A 22057-nucleotide genomic window follows, 5' to 3' on the forward strand; every position below is an offset into this window, starting at 1 on the left:
TCACAGCAGAGTTATTCTAGACTTTCCAGATCTACACCAATGCTTCTCATATTACCTCTATGAAAGGCCTCTACAAGGAAAAAATTTAAATCTCTAGGGAAATCAGTTGAGTAAGACACTAGGTGAAAAGACTTCCTTGCTTCAACGTTTGTGGGACTATTGTGAAAATGACCATCCTACTGGAAGCAATTAACTGGCAGTCAGTGCAACCCCATTCAAAGTCCCCATGACATTCCCCACCAAAACAGAAGGATCCTGTTATTCATGAACAAGGAAAAAAAATACCCTAGATGGCCAAAGTGATCTCCTTTTCTTTTAAAACATTGTTTTTGAAATAGGATATCACTGTAACCCTGGTTTACCTGTAACTCCCTACGTAGACCAGGCTTGCCTTGCGCTTTCAGAGAGTAGCCGGCCTCTGCTTCCCAAGTGCTGGCATTAAAGGCGTGCGCTACTACACCAAGTGCTCTTTTAAACAACTTCCTTCTCCCTCCCTTGACTCTTCCTCTTCTATTATTATTATTATTATTATTATTATTATTATTATTATTATTATTACTATTTGTATATGTGTATGCATATGAGTGTGTGTAAGAGCCGTGTATGTGAGTGTGAGCACATCTGTGTCATGCTATACATGTGAAGGTCAGAGGTCAACTTTCAAGAGTCCGTATTTTCCTTCTGCAAGAGGTTCCATAAACCAAACTCGGGTTCATCAGACTTGAGCAGAAGTACCTTTACCCACCTCACCATCTCACCAGCTTTCTACTTTATTCTGTGAGACAGAGTCCTTCACTGAACCCCGAGTTTCTCACTTAGGCTAGATGGGTTGTCTAGGGGGCCCCAGCATCAGCCTTCCTCTGCTGGGGTTACAGGTGGATGCTGCTTTTTATGTGACTCTTGAACATCTGAGGCATGCCCTCAGGTTCTCATGATGTGAGCGCTGAGCATCTGCACTCAGGTTTTCACACTTGTCTAGCAGATCCTTCACCCACTGAGCCAACTGCTCTCTTCTCATCTTTAACTGCTTAGTATAATATGAATATTTATCAGCCGAGAGATCTGAGTTGTATCTACATGTGTACACATAGATTGCAAAATCTGAGTGGAGTTGTTGCAATATCTCGGCATTCCCATGCTTTTCAAGTCAACTTTCTCAAACATCCATACTCTGAAACGTGGCCAGAGGATGCTTTAAAGAGGACAGCTGCCACTGATTATCCATTTACTACTCACCATGTCCTGTGGGAGACGGCTTTCTTACTGCACTAGACCAAGGTGCAACCTAGGTTTGGGAAGATTGTGTAACTTCCAAACTGTTAGACTTTACAGGGTAGACTGAAGCCCCGAGCTATTGCCCATTACGGTGAACGACTTTGACCCACTCTGCTGGAGACTTAATGGGACTTCCTAGGGATTGAAAGCAAGATCTGCCTTGGGCTACAGTCCACAGCTGGAGTTTAATTTTAGATTTTTTTTCCTTGATCCCCTCTTCTGGTCTCCACATGCTTTCCTTTTGCTGTGAAAACCCTCTCTCCACCTCACAGCAGAAAACAGCTAGAAATTAGTGAAACTTGACATTGAACTATTACACAAGGCAACAACTGAGACTGTCTGGAGTCCTGTTCCAAGGCTGAGTTTGGGGTTTAATATGGTTTTTGGAGACAGGGCCTCCCTATGTAGCTCAGGCTTGCCTTGATCCTCCTGCCTCAGACTCTCCAATGCTAGGACTACTGGCATGTGCCAATCCCTCCACTCACTGACAGTTATGAGCTGCATCCATGCTTTCTGAGTGAAGGACTCTGGGAAACCGTGATGTAAAAGAATCAACCACTTTTTTTTTTCATATGTTAACAGTAGAAATTTATTATGTGCATACTTTTCCTACCGCTTCTACAGCATTTTCCATTTTCTTGTAGTTCACCCGTTTTGGAAACGCTTTTGTGAGGGCCATTTGATGCCCAGTTGGATATTTATTTCAAAGCCCTGAATGAATAGAAGATATATGCCCAAGGGGACTGCGGACCTCAGAAGAGAATGGAGGGAAAATAAATGTCAGGCTAACAAGTAGTTGGTGGATTCCAGGCCATCTTGAGTCAGTGTGTGCTTACATCCAGAGGAAGCACATGTTAAGCTCAGAGAATACTGGAAAGTAGCCTGGGTCTCCATGAGTTCTTGGAAATGACCAAAGTGTGTGTGTGTATGTGTGTGGGGGAGTATTGTTGTTTTGCATTAAGAAACATTCTTCCCAAATGTCCTTTCTCTTCTCTTCTACTCCCACATTCCACTTGCTAGGCAGTGAGGTCGGTGTGCGCTCCTGCTCCCCATCAACTGCCCATGCAGACTCCTCCTTCATTCTCCTCCTCTCTCTGTGCTCCTCAGCTCCATTAAGAGCTCCTCCAACTTTCTCTTGTTCCTGAAAGATGAAATTAGCACCCCTTATACCAAATTCCCCCCTCACTGCCAGCCAAACAGATATCTTCCTCAGAAATAAAAGGGAAATTACACATAATTTTTATGCATTTCATATTTTACCAATGTATTTTTTTATCTTTTTTCATTTTTATTTATTTATTTATTTTTCTCTTATCAACTTGATACAGTACAAATTCTTATCCTAATAGTGAAATGTTTCACTGAGGCTTGCCCAGTGGTTGAGTAAAATCAAAACTTATTATAAGCCGCCACAGTCATCCTAGGGTCCCCCCTGCTATGTAGCCTCCCTGGTTCTGTGGTTTGCAGTCTGATTGTTCTTTGCTTTGTATCTAGTATCCACTTATGAGTGAGTACATACCATGTTTGTGTTGGATAGGATGCGGAACAAAGGGAACACTCCTCCACTGTTGGTGGAAGTGCAAACTTGTACAACCACTGTGGAAATCAGTATGGTGGTTTCTCAGAAAATTGGGAATCAATCTACCTCAAGACCCAGCTATACCACTCTTGGGCAAGGAATGCTCAAAAATACCACAAAGACACATGCTCAACTATGTTCATAGCAACACTATTCGTAATAGCCAGAACCTGGAAATAATCTAGATGCCTGACAACTGAAGAATAGATTAAGAAAATGTGGTGCATATACACAATGGAGTACTACTCAGCAAAGAAAAACAATGACAGCATGAAATTTGCAGGCAAATGGATGGAACTAGAAAATACATCCTGAATGAGATAACCCAAACCAATGTATTTTTTTAAGTCTAAATTAGGTAGAGGCTGTGGAGATAGCTCAGTGAAGACAATGCTTGTGTACGAGATGTGAGTTTGGTCCTCAGCACTCATTAAGAAGGGGTGGTGCATGCCTGTGATCCCAGCACTGGGGAAGAAAAGAGGTCAACCCATGGGGCGTGCTGGTCTAGCTTAACATGTCAGCTCCGAGTCCTGTTGAGAGACTACATCTCAGAAATAAAGTGGATGGTTCCTGGATCCTGGGACATCAGACCTGAGCTTAACTTCTGGACAATGCATGTAAGCACATGAACACCCATGTGCAACCTTCCATGAATACACACACACACACACACACACACACACACACACACACACACACACACTTAAAAATTATTTCTGAGTCATAAATAGGGCCTCCTTGTGTTTCTCTACATTTTTTATTAATTAATGTACTACATTTTGCAGAACACAAGAACAACCCTGCTCTGTATGCCACGTTATATGCCATAGACAAAATCATCTGCTGATTATAGCTGTGAACCCCACTGGTTGTAAAAAGTCTTCCTATATAAAAAAAAAAACAACAACAACAACAAAAAAAACAAACTTGCATCTTGGGAAGAGTACAATTGGGAACAGAAAAAGAGAATGAGATTTTCTAGTGTATTCTCTAGTTTTAGTAGTATTCACATGAATATTCTGCAAATTATTTCCCTCAACTTCAGTTTCCCTCCAAGCGTGAAATGTGGTCATAGCACTAATTGAATCTTGGGCTTCTTATGAAAAATACAGATTTCTAGGCTCTCTCCACAGGTTGGCTGAAGCAGAAGCTTGTGGCCTGACCTCGGTTGCAGTAATTTTAAGCATTTAGAGGGATTTCCTATTTGGCCAGAGAGGTGACCTTCTCAATGGTGGCCGTCAGACCAACAGTGGCAGCACGGCTTAGGAACTTCTTAGGGATGCAGAATGTCAGGGCTGGGGTGAGGGCTGTGTGGGTAGGGCACTTGCAGTATGAGTGGGAGAGGATACCCAACATACATGTGTAAAAGCAGGGTGGGGGTGGAAGGTGGATCCCAGGGATCCCTACAGCAAGTTAGGCTTTCTAAATAATCAAATTAGTAAGCTACAGGTTTAGTGAGAGACCCTGCTTCAGCAAATGAGGTGGAAGGCTTTGGAGGAAGAGATCCGACAACCTCCAGCATCCACACACACACACGTGCGCATAGATATGCATGCACATGCACAAACATATGTACATATATCCACGAACACCCACGCCCATATGCGTATATATGCATGCACACCCACACATGTACATGTATATCCATGCATGCCCACATGTGTGCACACTCACACACAAGTACATACACACAAACAAAAAAGGAAGGAAATGCAGCACCTCAAAGCCTATTCCAGACCCACTGAAGCAGAATGTGCATTTTAAAAGGCCAAGGCAATTCCTAGGCACCTTACAGTGAGAGAAGCAGTTTGGACCAGCTCCCTGTGCAGTACCTTGTTAGAAATACAACTTCTTAAGACTTAACTCAGAGACAGTCAATGAGAAACACGGGTACAGCAGGGTGGAACCCAGCTTCTCTGCATTTTGACAAGATCCCTGGCGACTCTCATAGGCACACGCAGTGGTGAGAAAGGCACCTTTGCAGTCCACCCCTCCTGTAACACATCTGATGACAACACGGACCATAGAAGGCAATGCAAGGAGATGAGACACAGGCAGGTACCTGTCTGCAGTCAAGGTGACTAATGAGCATTAACTAGTGTCTTAAGGGCTACTAAGTAAGCTTTTAATCCCAGATTTGAAAATAATAACAGATATAACAATTAAGGAAACAGGTAGCAAAATGCTGGTTGATGATAATTTCTCAGTTTTTAAGTGAGTCAGAGAGTGGTACAATCTAAGCCTGAGGGATGTCTCTACCTTTAATCTCTTACTGTAGCTTTCCCCCATTCCACTCTTCAGAGCATCTGCAACAAATCCATTAGTCTATTAGTCCTCTGTGTTGCTTAATGAGTTTCTGAAACCAACACCCTCCACCTCATCACACTCAGGGCAAAAAGGTGAGGGTTGTTTGTCTCTCCCGGGGAATGGCTCATCCCCGGGTTGTTGAGCATTTATCACAAAGTCAGATGTTACTGGATACAAATAATCTGGAGGTGAAAAGATGGTTCTTTCCCCTAGAAGCCAACTGGTGGGATAAACACTGTAAATAGATCTATATCCCATGTGCTGCAGGCACGGTATGATCATTTGTTAGAGACATGGGCTCACACAGTGGGGAGAGAGATTCAAGGAACAGAAAAGCAACGGAAAAAGGGCCAGTGAGTAGTTACTGTCAAAATGTAAGCAAGAGTCTGGGCAGGGGCAAAATGTAGAAGAGGCACCCTTATAAGCAACGTTTAAAACAGTGATTTATAACCAACCACAGACCCATCGTCTGCTCCGGTAATGACACCAGTGATTGTGAATAACTAAAGAAACAAATAACAGAAAGAACTTGCAACTCTGGATTTTGATAAAAATCATCCTTTAAACTATAAGTCCACGTCTGATGCTTCACAGCATGCCCTTCCTATTATCTCCAGCATTCCGTGACTATATTGTTTATGCCAGTATTATGCTTAATTAAGCACCATGGCAATATCAATGAGAGTCTGAAAGCCAGATGTGGCCCAGATCGTCCAAAAATGCAGCTATCCTGGCAAGCTATGGATAAACCTTTCAGAAGAGAGAGAGACTTCCCAGACACTTTTTCCCCCTCTTCCCCGAAAAATGCAAACCTATGAGGCTATTTTCCAAGGTCAGATGAGAGTAGCATCCTGGATGCTAGCAGTCTCTAGCATTTACAAACACAGCACTGGAACAGGCCACCTCACGCCACCACTGCTCTGCTTCTTGAGGAAGGGTGCCTGTACGTCTTTTCACCTCAAATGAGCAATCCTCAGGAAACTGAACCTCCCAAGAGGGTGATTCTCCCCAAGGAACTCTCCCTGACCTGCCAAGCCTTAGTTAGCTTCTTTCCAACTTCTTGTATGCCATTAAAATTCTTTGCATCCTTCAAGCATGGCACTCATCCCTCAGAATTCTAGTTGTGGCCTTACGACCCTTCGTCCTACCAATAAAAGCCAGCAGGGTGTTTGAGTAGCGTGTGGCTGTCCATCTCCTTAGCTGTTTGTTCAGCCTTGCTGTCTGCTGGGTACTAATTTTAGGCATTAGGGGGATTGAGTTGGGAAAGCAACTAAATTCCTTGTTAAAGAATTAAAGTGCAAGATGGACTGCTCAACACACCAGCAGATAAAGAAATGATCGCAGATAGTGGCCAGGGCTATACATTAATGGAAAGGAGGCAATCAGGTAGAAAGAGAAAGGATTGGAAGTGGCTGTCATTGTGCTTGAAATCTTAGAAAATGGAACGCAAGGAGAAGGCAGCCAGGCAGTTGACCTGGAGTATAACTGTAGGCCAGACGAGGAGAAGAGGGGAAGACAAGGTTGGAGAGGAGGCCGTGCGGTAAAGTGTGTGGGCTTTTCCTTGTAGACGACAGTATGAAGGAAAGCTGATTCTGCAGCCTTGTATTTTGGAAGCTATTTTAGCATGTAGAAAGCAAAAGGAGAAATAGCATTTGGAAGGCAGTGGCTGACCTGTGAGAAAAGATGATCCGAGTCAAGGTTGGTCAGTGGGGGTGGGGGAAGGCGCTCGAGTTTTCAGGGTTTATGGCTCAGATTTGCTGCTGAAGTGGACTTTGGATGAAAGGCCCCTAGGCTCTGACCACAGGTAAGTGGGTAGGATAATACTGGTGTCAGAAACAGAGACTGTATAAGGAACACACTGGGCAGTGGATGACATCGCCAGTGTTCGATTTCGAATTTACTAAGTGTGCAAGGCCTGCGAAACATCAGCTCCAGCTAGACAGGTTTATGAACTTGCAGTATAAATCAAGTGGTGGAGGGTCTCCTTAATATTTTTTGCTACTGCAGAAAAGTTGGTGAGTTCCCAGTCTTTGGATGGAGAAAGATTTGCATTTATACCCTCCTTTTCTGACCCAAGGAAACATGCCGTTAGAGTCATATCTCCTCTGAACCTTAGTTCCTCTATTTGCCAACTCTAAATGCCACACGTGATTGTCATGGCAACTTGTGCCTGGGTTGGGCCATGACGAGAGCCTCAGCTGATGGTTACAAAGGAGACACTGAGAAGCTGGGTCAAGGAGTGTTGGAGACTTCACTGGCAAGCAGAGCCAGGCTGTCCACTGTGTTGAGGACCACATCAAGAAAGACGTGGAGGGACTGGGCAGTTCGCTCAGTGGATAAGAGCGGCATCCGTACAAGAACAAAGACCCGAAATGCTGTCCTCAGCACCTGTGTAAAAACCAGGCAGGGCTTGTGCGCCTGTAACCTTAGTACTTGTGGCTGAGACAGAAAGATCTTAGGGCTGTCTGGACAGTCAGCCAAGGAGAAATGGTGACCTCCAGGTTCCTAAAAAAAAATAGACAATAGACTTCATCTCAGGGAATAAGAGTGGTCCAGCAGGTTACCCAACACCCTCCTCTGGTCTATATAGATACAAAATGCTCACACACACAAGTGTTTCTGTGTGCAACATACACACACACACACACACACACACACACACACACACACACACATACACACATACACACACAATCTGTGAGTTGAGTTTGAGTCAACATACCCTTTCTTTTTCAGGCTTTTAGCCTCTATACATGTACTACAAAGGCCTAAATTCCCAAGTTGACCTATAGACACATTTTTTAAAAAATAATAATCTCTTTTGATACACATTTGCTCATTGTGGTAAACATACAGAGTGAAAAATTTCCATTCTATCCATGTTTAAATGTGCAATTCAGTGATAACTACATATGTTTACACCACTGTACTACTGCTATCACTACTAATTTCCAAACCCAAGCCCACAATCTTTGTTCTATTTCTCAGAACTGAATGCTCCAAGTACTTCATATAAGAGGAATTTCACACGAGTTTTCCTTTTGGTAACTGGCTTATTTAACTTACCATTGTAGCCAGAATTATGTCAGAATATCCTTCCTGCGAAAGACTGAATGCTATTCCACAATACGTACACATAACATTTTGTTTTTGTTTACCCATTCACCTACAAACAGGTAACAGGGTTTAATCCACATTTTGATTATTGAGAATGAAGCTCCAGAACATAGGTGCATTATATGGGGTATTTTTCTGTAGCAGTATAAGTACTTGGTGACTCATTAATCCATCTACTCATCCTCTCCCTTGACAGTATGTCCCAAACACTTACTTAGGCTGGCACTGATAATGCTTATAAATAAGGAAAAGAACTATAACTCAGCAACTGATAGGCAGTGTAATTATCCAGAACATTAATTTACCTAGAGGTTTAAAATCTGAAGGGGAAATTTTAAGAAATTATAGTCTAATAATCCAGGCAGCAAGCACTTCATGAAGACAGATGTGCACAAAGCATGAACTTTGCCCACTAATCTCGTGTTCCGCTCAAGGAAATCAGTGCTCTAAAAAAAAAAAAAAAAAAAAAATACTAACACAAGACGGCATATTGGGTAGAGGTGGTTGCCACCAAAGCACAATGATATGAGTTCAATCCCTGGAACTTCCACAAGGGTGGAAGGGGAGTAACAGCTTCACAGAGAATTCTGACATCCACACAGGTACTGTGGTATGCATGCCCCCCCCACCGATAAAAAATAACTAATAAAAGCTAATAAAATACTAATAATTTGTGAAGGAATACAAAAATCTTTTGCTTGATAGTAAGAAAAATAAGAGAACTCAATGGCATGACCTGTGCAGTTTTCAAAATTCAAACCTTAGGAAAAGTAATCTACACTTTGGGACTTGACTCAAGTTTAAATAAGCTCAAGGACTATCACTAAAATCTTTTCTGTTCTTTTTTAATTTTTTTTTAAATTTTTGAGACAGGGTCTGTGTAGCTTTGGAATCTGTCCTGTGACTCGCCGTGTAGACCAGGCTGGCCTCGAACTCACAGAGATCCGCCGGCCTCTGCTTCCTTAGTGCTGGGATTAAAGGTTTGCACCACCACTGCCCTAAAATCTTTTCTGATCAGCTGTTAATTTATTGATAAGTTATACCAATAAAAGCCCAAGGTTATTTGTAGCCAGTCAGCCATTATAATGGATAAATTTTATTGACAACATGCAGAGTGCCGTTAAATTTAGGGAGAAAGTTTTCTTTTTTAAATGATAAAGTAAACCCCCTTAGAGTCTTTTACCAAGTGTTCAGCGTTTCCCGTAGACTAAAGAGGCAAAGACAGTGGCATGTGTTCTGAGCAAGAGGCTGAGGAGAGGGACGGGGTAGCAGTCGTAATGAACAGGGAGGAGAGAGGAGAGAGTAAGTTATAAAGGAGTACAGCGGCCAATCACAGCCTGAAAGCATTCCAGCTCTCCTTTCTTCAGATGAGAAGAACCCTGCCATTATTTTTCAAAGTAGAGAAGCCAAAGAAATAAGCTCCAGAGAATCAAATCAAGATTACAAAATGGAGCTGGGCGGGCGGCTTAACTGAAAGCATCCCAAAGTGTAGGGTCATAGCCACCACTTCCTACTCCTAAAATGTGCTTTGAGAAACAATGTGGGTGGGAGACAGTGTCCCCACCTCTAGGGTGTTGGAGACTAAGGGACGATCGATATTCAGGAATGACCCACGGGTGTCAATCCAGGACCGAAGCGAATGTGAGCAGCTGTGTTTCACAATCTGACCTCAGGACCCTGGAACTTTCGTATTTCCATAATATGACTGTAAAAAAAATTATGTCCCTCTGGCCTTATTTGCTTTCTTTAATGGCTAATGCTCCTGGCTTGGATCTTCATGTGGAAAAAAAGGATCTTTTGTCTCATAAAATGTTACAGATGCTGCCATGGCAACACACTTTAATTTTATTCCTATCTCAGAAGATAGACATGGCGAACTGCAACTGGCAGTTTAATCTAATATTTAGCATTTGCTTTAGGTCCACGGAACATTTGGGGTTTTGTTTTTTAAGGAACGCTGGCACTTTTATTAACCTGCTGTACTCAATTAAGCAGAGCCTTAAAGCCCTGTCTAGAAGGTATGATTCTGCCAATTTGAAAATACCATGCGGCCAAGTTTGAAAATCCACAAGGGAGAGAAAGCACGCTGCTTCCATGACAGAATTCTTAGGTGGCCAGAGCGAGTTTGCATTGTGGGAATTTTCTGTTGAGCTAAAAACGTAATCCAAACATCTAGGCATCTACAAAAAACAGTATCAGTTTGGTTTAAAGTGAAACATGCCCATTGACAGACAATTTCTAAGTTTTCTTTTCTTTCTTTCTTTCTTTCTTTCTTTCTTTCTTTCTTTCTTTTTCTTTCTTTCTTTCTTTCTTTCTTTCTTCCTTTTCTCCTGTTATTAAAGTCTGCAGCATAGGGCCGTACAACTGTTGCTCTAGAGCGAGTTGTTTTGCAATTAGTTAATAACCAAAGTTATTGCATCTGCAGAGGTAATTTGAAGCCTAACTTCCTGTTGAATAATAATATCCGGCTATACAGGACATCATGCTTACATACTAGCCACCGTCATAAGCAAGGGGGGAAAGCTCAAATAAAAGGAACGAGGAAATACAATGACAGCCGCACTCTGTGGATTTCAACCCACGACCCTTCCTCTATAACTGTAAAAGAACACCAGTCCCTGCTACTTGATTTTAGAGTCCTTCTTAGAGTCCTTCTCCATCATCACCCCCATGTCACAGTCCTTAGGATTTTCCCTTCCACATTAGAACATTGAGGCAGCTGAGGAGTTAACGAAGGCTGAGGTCAACACAGCGAAGTTTCCAGTCACAGACTAGTGGAGTCAGGTCTGATTCGGATTTACTATACACCACAGTAACCCATTCCAGAACATTTTCTGCCAGCATTTCGGAACAAGGATCCTGGTTCACTCATTAAGAGATTAGGAATCTGCTTCCTGCTTAATTTTAGTCATTCCTGATTTTTATAGAATAGTAAAAAGCATCATGATTGCTGATTGACATACTGACATTTAGAGATGCCCATGACTAACATAATAGGAGCACTGTAGTCCTCTTCAAGCCCCACAACATGAGTAAGTAGCCAGTAATTAAACAGAAATGCCTACCTAAGTTGTTCTCGAAGCAAACTTTGTAATTTTTTCCCTTCATAAACGTCCCCAAGGATTTACAGTCTGTAGATGAGCTCACATTCTTGACTTTGGAAAGATTCAATGAGGAAGGACCGAGAGTGGTAGAGGCTGGCTGTTCACACTAACACTACATGTATTGAGAAGATTTGAAAGCACTGTCTTGATTCTCATTGGTCACTCGGGGCACTGCAACAATATTTGCCCAGTTGCTATGTGGAGAGGGGTGGCTGCCAATTCCCTGCACTAATAAGCCCGAACCTGGCTTGTGCAGATAAGAACCACTATTGTTTGTGTTGCTGTGCTGGCTGATAAGACAATCACCAAAGCAGGGACCCAAGAGATCTTTCTTTCTGACAGCCAGAGAGATGGCTGTTGATACTTCCCTGCTACCCTCTGAATTTAAACCATTGATGCACAAAGAAAAATAGGAGATGATTTCTACTATATCATTACTCCCATTCTGTGACTCAATTAAAATGTTTAAAATATCCAATGGGTATCTATAATCTATATCGTGTGTGTGTGTGTGTGTGTGTGTGTGTGTGTGTGTGTATGTGTGTGTGTGTGTGTGTGTGTGTGTGTGTGTGTGTGTGTGTGAGAGAGAGAGAGAGAGAGAGAGAGAGAGAGAGAGAGAGAGAGAGAGAGAGAGAGAATATGAAAATGAAGGTTTGCTTTAAGACAGTTAACCCGTTAACTCAAATTTGAAATTGGGTCTGATAGATATACATACACACAGCCCACAGCTAAGCTCGGTGCGAACCCACATAATGTCCACATGTGTATGCAAGCTAGAACACTACAGGGCTAATGTAAAGTGCATGCCAATTTAGTCAGCGTTTTATAAAAAAAAATTCAAAGGCAATGTTTTCCCTTTTGTATTTAGAGAAACACTCTTATTTTTCCAATGTGTACTCAATGTGGATGTGTTCATGCAGAGTGTGTGAATGGAAAGTTGCTTGGATGCTGAGTTTAATATCACATGCTGGACATGAAAAGAAGCACATCCAATATACCTTTAATAATTAAATTTTAGGGGCTGCAAGATGGTTCAGTGGGTAAAATGCTTCCTGCCAGGCCTTGACCATCTGAATCTGATCCCTGGGGGCCACATGATGGAAGGAGAGAACTGACTCCTGCAAGATGTCCTTTGACCTCCACATGTGTACCATGACATGCATGCAACCACAGACATGATTAATAAGTAAAATGTAATTTAAGAATTAAAAGAAATACTTAATTCTCCATAGTGTTCAAAGTGTGCCCAACACTATAAGTAAAATGTCAGGAACTGCTTAACATGTAGTGTTCTTAGTGGTCATCCATCACCTTGCAAGAATTATTAACTATGGCTCAAACTATTTCCACATCTCACATTTTCTCTTCATCATTAGGCAGTTAAAGCTCTGAGCTATAGTTGGTTGTTGGATTATAATAGAAATCAAAACAAATAAAAACACATTCATGACAATAGAGTCATAGAACTTCTCACACAGCCAGGAGCTTTTGATTCTTTAAAGGCTTCGCTGGATACTGAGGAATTCCTTCACCTGAGCATGACAACCCGCCCCCTTTTTAAATGTTCTTAGATAATTGAAGAGAATCTGAATGGATAACCCAACAGGTTCAGTTTCTGCTGTCTGAAAATCACTCCATTTCTTCAATTTCGTCATGAGACTTGGCTCTTTCTCATACAGACCAATCACTGGCCAAGTGAGGGTTTCCACACCATCACAGAGTGCTGCAGAATGAGACCACCCTCCCTCTCTGTTGCTTCCTCAATTAAGAAAAAGATGTTTTTATGAGTCTTGAAGGCTCAGCTGGCTGTGTAGTCTTAGCCCCACAGTATTTGTTCATCTCTCTGGATTGTGGACAACCTAAGTTACCTGGACCCCTCATTTTGTGCCCACAAAAACCACACCCATAAATCATTCTGGTTTATTTTCGGCTGCTGGGACAGACACTGTGAACAAAAGAAGTTTAAGGAAGGAAAGGTTTATTTAGTTTCCACTTTGCGGGTGGAAATCCATTGATGGAAATGAGGGTAGAAGCTCATGTGGAAACAAGCAGAAACCACAGAGGGATGAAGCTTACCCCTGTGTTCTCTGGCCCATGCTCACTACATTTTCTTATACAACCCAGGACCACCAGACCAGGGGTGGCAGTGCTCACAGTGGGCCAGGACCTCCCACATCAAACAGCAATATAAATGTCACCAGTCAATGAGATAGAGACAGTTCCTAGTTAAAGATCCCTCTTCCCACATGAATAAATTTGTGACAAAGTAGAACCAGTCATGACCCTAATGTTTACACCTATACTCAATTTCTTTCGCTTAGCTCTATGAGAAAAGGATGGGACTGACAATGTCCATACCACTCTAGGGAGAAACATACCAATAAGCAATATGCTTACTGAATAGAATCTTGCTTCTATCCTCATGGACTCTGTTTACCCAACCTAAATACTTAAGATTGATAGTCATAGATAACTGCCTACGAAAAAAACGGAAGAGCTTTTATTCTTTATAACAACGTTCAAATCTAGAAGAGAGTAAGCTGAATTTGATACCTTTAAAAATATATTCCCTTTTAGGGACTAGACTGGAGCCATCCCAGAAAAAATTTTCTATTGGATGATGGCCAAAGAGATTAGATAAATGGTATGAAACTACATCTTTCTCTTACACTTTCTCTGACCCGATTCACACTCGAACAGTTCAGACACTCACTTTCTGTGCAGAGTTTGGTCTCAGGCCTGGTTGAAAGTTCTTTTGGAAGTTTTGAGGAAGGAAAAATAAAACATTTATGCAGCACAAAATACTTTCATCCTACAAGAGACAGGAGTATTAGTTGGCTAGATTCAGAGGACAAAATTTTCTCAAGGCTATAAAATTTCATGGTACATTTTTAAAAATACAAAAAAGAAAGCTTTCTGATTATGATAGCTTTTCCTTTTGATTGAAAACAGACATTCTTCTGTGAACCTTTCTTTTTATTTCTGGATATGTTAGGGAAGTGACATGCTAAAATCCATTGCCCAATCACAAATTAGAAATGTAGGGAACATCAGAATCTTGCTTCTAGGAAGGGTCTTTTCAGAGTGTGTGTAAGGACACGGGCTTCCCAGAACTAGAGCTGGGGCTCAGCTGGAAGGGTGCTTGCCCGGCATGCACAAATCAGGGGTCCCCCTCCACTGTCTCGGAACTGGCTCTGGAGGTGCACTCCTGTAACTGCAGCACTTGGGAAATGGAGACAAAAGATCACTAAGTTTAATATAACCCTCCTACAATGCAACTCTGAGGCCAGCCTAGAGTACTTGAGACTCTGTATTTAACAAACTAACAAATAAATAGTAAGCTGCGATGCAGATGGGCTTTCCTGCCTGAAGCTCCAGGGTGCTTATCCTCCAGATCACTGGAGAACTGGCCCTGTGATCACGGTCTCCATTTCTACCCTCAACTTTCTCATGCTTCAGTTACTCTTGACAAGTCTTTTTTGTTTTGTTTTGTTTTATGAGACAGGGTTTCTCTATGTCGCCCTGGATGTCCTGGAACTTACTCTGTAGACCAGGCTGGCCTTGAACTCACAGAGATCCACCTGCCTCTGCCTTCCAAGTGCTGGGATTAAAGGTGTGCACCACCACCACCCAGCTCTGGACAAGTCTTACTGAAGGAAGGTTCCATGTTCTCCCACTTGTGTTCTTTGCTGGGCTCATTCTCCTGACTCATTGGTCAGCCTCTTCCAGGTCTCAGCTAGGGGTGGCTCACAATGCCAGTCCCCACACCTGAGTAGAATCATTTATGGTCCCGGCATCACTCTCAGGCTCTACTACCATGTCTGATTGGCTTACAGTAAACACCTGGGGGATATTTGTGAAATGTCCATGAGTTTGAATAGTTGCTGATGATTGTGACAGTCATCAGAAAAAACAAAAACGAAAAACCAAAACATAAAGATTGGTGTCCTCAAGAGCAATAAAATACTGAGTTCAGGAGAACAGATGGCCTTTTTCAGGGAACAAGATAGTGAGAGTGGATGAGCTCTTGATCAAACTGAAGACCTGGAACTTAAGCTGAAATGAAGATTCTCTAAAACCATGAAGATATGAGCTAAAGATTGATAAGTACCTAAATAGCCTTGGATCCTGGGAAAATTAATGTTGTTTATATGTATTACATATCTCTATCTGGTCTGCTGTTGTTTATGTTTATTTGGGTTCTAAGGCTTATTCCCCAAGCTTTTAATCCCTTGATGAATTTTTGTCATTAGTCCCAGTCAAGAAATTTTAAATTAATAAATTTATTGAAATGTATTTGGGTGTTTTACCTGCATGTCTGTGCATCATGAGTATGTCTGGTGACAAAGTAGGACACCATAGAGTATTAGATCATCTGGAACTGGAGTTACAGATGGTTGTGAGTCACCATGTGGGTGCTGGGAATTGAGGTCCTTGTTCTTCTGAAAGAACACTTGATGCGCTTAACCAGTGAGCCATCTCTCCAGGCCCAGGGTCAAAATGTTTAACAGAATTTTTATGTCCACTTCTGGGCCTCGTATAGACAATCTTATTGAGTCCATTTACAGTTTTATTTCATCAAATTAAAAAAACAATCATTTCTGTGGTGCTGGAGATTGAAGCCCAGGCCTTGCCATGTTAAGCAACCACAGCACCACTTGGCCACATCCCCAGCCTCCATCTACAATTTTAAACCATTTCTTCTTTTTAAAAAAAGCTTCTAAAGAGAGTGTACAATTTTCGTTTTTTAAAAATTATAATTTTATCTAAATAATTTCCTAAGACAATTTTAGGTTTCAGGAGCTGCCCAGTTTCATGCCAAGTAGAAGGACAAATGAATGAAAAATAAGTGATTATATTTTTGTAGGAAAAATTATAAAGGAAGAGTAGACCTTGCTGAGGATGTCTTTCTGTATGCTGTGAATGTGTTGCTCTGATTGATTGATAAATAAAATGCTGATTGGCCAGTAGCCAGGCAGGAAGCATAGTATAGGCGGGATAATCAGAGAGGAGAAGTCTGGGAATAGGAAGGCCGAGTCAGGAGTTGCCAGCCAGAGACAGAGGAAGCGAGACGTAAAAGTACCGGTAAGCCACAAGCCATGTGGCAACTTATAGATTGATAGAAATGGGTTAATTTAAGATTTAAGAACTGAGAGCAAGGAGCCTGCCACAGCCAAACAGTTTATAAGTAATGTAAGTTTCTGTGTGTTTACTTGGGTCTGAGTGGCTGTTGGCCTGGGTGGGACTGGAGAAAGCTCCAGCTACAAGACCTCATTCTAGATTGAGAGAGAAGAGGTCATGTCACTGGCACACTTGCTATGCAGGAACAGACAAGGCCTTGTCTACAGCCGGTGTTATTAACGTTTGAACATGAAACCTGTAAGTGCTAACTGAGGAACCGCTGAGTGAATTTCCCACAGTCACTTTTGGAAAGTGGGAATGGGAATGATGATGTTATTGTAAAGGGACAGCTAGACCCGGAACAGAGCTTCCATCACCTCCCCCCCTCCCCACACACACACCTAGTGAGGCCCAGGCTCAGGCAAGTCCTTGCAGTGCACCTTCAGAGTTACTTGTGCAACTCCAGGGCTTCAGAAGAAAACAAATTGAAAACTCCACACCTTGGAAAAGAGGTTATACAAAGGAGGGTTACCCAGTTCCCTCGAGGCCTTGGTTGGCAGCTCACATTGCCTCAGATAATGATCCATTTTTCATAATATTGTTTGTTTTCTATTTATGATAGGGGTACAGCTGTATGTTAGGAGCGTGGTCATGTAGACAGCAGAGGATGACTTACAGGAGTCCAGTCTTTTCTTTCATGTAATTCCTGAGCAAGTGCCTTCATCTGCTGACAAAATGTAGTTTGTCCTTGAGGTGACCATACCCTTGAACGTTAATTTGATAGACATGTTAAAATAATTAACAGAAGGAAAACTCAAGGAAGAAAACTGACAAATAGCTTTATTTATGGTTTCCTGGGGGTTTCTCAGTTGAGATTTGTCTGTAATTGTAGAGATGGTTTAATGATGCCCCTTTTAGTATCTGTTGCTGGGCCTCCACAGGTCTTCATGGTCTTCAGTCCATCCAGAGAGGTCTTGAATGCAAAGGGCTCTGTAGGATCTGGCCCCTGATGGGGCTGCACATGCCTGTCATCTTCCCAGCTTCAGTGTATAGTGACAGGCACTCAAGGCATTTTCCTCTTCAAGATAAATGAGCTTTACCATTTTCCACTGACAGTGCATCATCCTCTGCCATTCTAGAACATTCTGTTTTCCAGAGCCAATGACTCATAAAAAACCATCCCAGTTATACCAGCATATCTGTGTGTATATGGATTTTTAAACTGAATAAAGCCACACCTGTCTCCATAAAGGTTATCCAAGTGGCATATACAAAACAAACAAAAACACAAACCAAATTTTTGTAAAAAATTTACAGCTTAAAACTCCATGACAGTGCAGTTGGGTCTACCTCCCATAAAACGCATATTCTTACTACAGTACCCTGTGCTTGCAAGAACAGAACAGATAAATATACATCTAAATTGGTTAATGAATTTCTTATCTGGTTCCCCAATAATGTGATTTCAGATATAGGTGAAGGTGGTTGGTTCAAGTCACTTCATTTTAATCCTTTTTTAATTCATTTGGACTGCTAAGAATAATCACTTTCCCACTATTTGCAGTGCTCGAGCTCCAATTTAAGCTACTTTTAAGCAAAGTTTCCAAAGAAATCTGTCTGGTTCAGATTATGTGTGAACCTGATACCAGAGGCTGAGGGGTAGTTTCAGATTGCAGTGTCAACACGGTGTTCAGTTCTAGCACTTTGGAGCGTCTGTTTCCTTCTTAGCTGGCAGTGTTACTGGATGAGCAGTTCCATTCTTAAAGGATTGAGTAAGGTGATGGCTGTCATTGTGGAGAGCCAGTGCCCTCAAAGAATATGAGCAGGTTCTCTTAGAGGTCACGTGCTTTATTCTGTATATCTGAACTATTTGGTTTCACAAGGTACAAACCTCATCATTCCTCTTCAGAAAGGGGTAACCCATAACCTGCTGCAATTCATGTTCACTGTGAAATTACCCCTGGGTTATCACACCCCTTCATTTTACTAAACAGGGTCCTTTTAAGTAATCATAGGAAATAAATGGTGAGATGCATAAATGATGCTACTTAGATATTATACAGACTCAAACATATTTCAGTGAGAGCTGGGTGAGATGCTCTGGTTTACACTTTACGTTCTTTCTAAGGCTCCATATTTCTCATAAATTATCCTTAGATCAGCACTGCAATAATGCTCTTCCATTTGAAACATGAATGTTTGAACTTGTTATCTTAAAGAAGTTCAGTGGTGTTTGGATTTTGATTTAATTCTATTTTCTGGTGGTGAGATCCAGTGTCAAGGTGCAGCTCTTATTTGTCCAGTTTCAGAACAAATAGTTCCGGTCTTATTTATCAGAAAGGTGGGGCCCATATCACATGCTCTAAACTTTCAGTGACAGCTTGCTTCCCCTTCATTGAAACTGCACTGAAATTTACCCTCTACACTCTTGCTAATTCCCAACTATTACATGTGCTTTTCATTTCAGAGACTACGTAAGCTAAGAGCCCCAGCAGACAAAGTAATAGCCAATAGAGTGTGAAAGGCTTGGTAAGCCCAAATGTCCCAGGGTTCTTTCTGCACGTTACTATTTTCTTCTCAGGAAAATATTTCTTGATAAAGACTTTGCAATTCCCTGTGAGTCAAAGGGGAAATTTCTAGCACCACATCAAATCTATAAGAAGGCATTTTAGAGCACATAAAACCATATGGGTAGTTCATATGCTCTGACCTAGTCCTGTAATAACCTCCAAGCCTGCTATTTCAATTGCCTTGTGGAAAGTTACATTATAAAGTGAACCTTGCCTTTATGTAAACATAGAACAAAGACACACCTTAGCTAGGGTTTTACAACAAATGGCAGATCATTATTGCTTCCTTTGGTATTTCCTTTGCAGTGTTGATTATGATGAGATCCTGGCACCATGACAATGAACACCATTCCAAAGAAATTCCATTTTCACTGACGTAACAGGAAGCTAGAGTGGGGGCTCCGCTGGCCTCCTTGTCAACTGAAGCACAAATATGGTAGGTACCCGGCAGCCATGAAGGTTTGAAATAGAGCCGCAGATGAGAGTATTTAAAAAAATAATTCAAACCTGTTTCGAGACTCTTGAGCCCTTTAGAGAATCAGGATGGAGACAGAGGTAGTAAACAAAAAAGGGTAAGGAAAACTGATGAAAAGAATCCCTTACCATCCTATCACCAGTAAGATCTCCCATGCAAAGAGTGAGGAATAGGTGCTGCCTCCCAGTTACAACCGTAGAGATGAGGGAAGGACCAAGTACAGAGATCTGAACTTGGCCTTGCAAGGCGGGTAAGACTGATCTGTGCCCGAGAAAGCTGAAGTATAATGATGACTGAATTCTCTCTGTTTCAGAAAATTCCAAAAGGAAGTCTGAGTACTAATATCCAGGAATAAACTTTTACTTCCGTTATATGGGCCCAGGGAAGACGACATGTAAATGTAGGAAATGTAGAATGTTAGGGTAGATGCAACAGGACACCCTGGAGGGGTGGGGGAGAAGAGAGTGAGTTAGAACGGGGATGCTGGCGAAGAAAAACTGACCTGCCAGTGGTAAAGGACTCTCAGTGCCTTTGCCTCCCAGTTACAACCTGGCTAAGGGCAACTTGAGGACTGAGATTCCAAGGAGCCTACAAAAGCACTCAGTAAGATCCAGAGCTCGTGTGAGCCATTGTGAGCTCAGAGAAAGCAAAGCCACCCACTCAAACACTGTTCTGTCTCCTCACCTTTCCTCCCCATTGCACTTCCTTGCGGGCAGGAAATGGGTGGACAAGAGGGAAGAGGCAGGAGCGGTGAGTCTCCTTGCCCTGGGCTGGCTTGCAGACCCTACCACGTTCTCACTGGGGGAAGGGAGGCAGGGCCACCGATCTCAAAATGATAGGGTCTAGAATTACATGGGATTTGACCTACTCATTGGCGAAGGAGGTGGCTCCTGAGTCACAGTGAACATGGGACATCTTACTAGAGAGTGGCTTGTGTTTGTGGAGATTTTGCTTGTTAGAGCACAGACTCTGGTTTCCTCCTCTTTCTCCCAGAAATCAGGCCGCCCATCCTTGCACTCTCTCTCTCTCTCCATAAAGTTGACAGGCAAAATGTGGTGTGACCTGTGTTCTTTCTCCATTTGCAGCTGCAAGCTCAGCCCCACTGATGCCCAGCCCCCAAACAGCCCTGAGTTATAGCTTAACATTGATTTAGTGCCTTCCAGCCTTGTGATAGGAACTCTCCCTGCATCCCAAACGTACAATAGAAACTTCCTTTGAATCATGAGCCCGAGGGGTCTGACTCTCCCATTTCTCTTTCAAGGGTTCAGTTGTTGTGTGTGCCAATGCTGTAATGCCCTAACTCTCCCCATGAAGTTCCCTGAAGGAGAACTTCCTTATGAACCTGTTCACCTTATAACACCACCATGGGACGAGGAAAGATAACTTCCATATATTCCAGTTACCCGAAGGAGACAGTAGCTGAGGACAATAGGCTGGGATTAGTTTCCTGCTTTGTCTTACCTCTTTATGTCTAGAGTGAGTTAAAGGTTAGGACACCAGCTAAGGTTCAAATAAGAATTCATATAGAGAAATGCTGGAGTTCCAAGAGCAGTGGGGACTCCTGCCTTGGAATAGATTCAGATCCATTAGGACATCTTTGGATCCATGGAAGTCTACAGGACAAATGTAGATTGAATGAATAGCTAGTGGAAACCTGAGTGGAGAGTCATTGTTTTTTTTCAAGACAGAGTTTCTCTGTAGCCCTGGCTGTCCTGGAATTTGCTCTGTAGACCAGGCTGGCCTCCAACTCATAGAGATCCACCTGCCTCTGGCTCCCGAGTGCTGGGCCTGGGAAATCAAATGGATTTTGATGCTTCTCTGGAGGGAGTGATTGCGGGTCCACTGTTCTGCTGTTGGTTAATCTGCACATGGCAGGCACTTAGAGACTAAACAGAGCCACAAGCTTTAGACAGAATAGCCTTGCTTTCTTTCGGCTTCATGCCTCAGACATAAGGGAATGTGTGATACTCAACATACAATAGGCATGAAGGCCTTTGGCTGGTGCCCTGAAGATCTGATACCTCTCCTTGTGTCTCTCTCAGCACGAGTTTTTATGCTTTCCCTTTTTCCCTTTATTTTATTTTATTGTTGTTAAGTTAGTTTGAAGGAGAATATTGAAACTGATATTAACCGATATTCCTCACAAATACGACTGAATGGCTTAAAAGGACAGAATGGGGTAAAGTTCTTAAGACTGGCATAGGTATTTTCATTTAAAAAATATTTCTTAAAACATGGCATGGGTGTGGAGGTCAGAGGACAGTTTGTGGGACTCAGCTTTCTCCTTCCATCACATGGGTATTGGAAATTGAACTTAGGTTTTTGGATTTAGTGTGACATATCTCTGGCCCTTTCTTAAAAATTCACATATTGATTTATTTTTAATTCATGTATTGTATACTTGAAAATATCTTGCTGTATTTTGCTTCCTTATCTGGAATTTTACTTCCAAAGTCTCATTTTTGAGAAATTTAAAAAACAAAACAAAACTGTTGATTATAAGAAGAAA

Source organism: Peromyscus californicus, unplaced genomic scaffold (genome assembly GCF_007827085.1).
Source record: "Peromyscus californicus insignis strain IS unplaced genomic scaffold, ASM782708v3 Scaffold_23__1_contigs__length_62951481, whole genome shotgun sequence".
Lineage (NCBI taxonomy): Eukaryota > Metazoa > Chordata > Mammalia > Rodentia > Cricetidae > Peromyscus > Peromyscus californicus.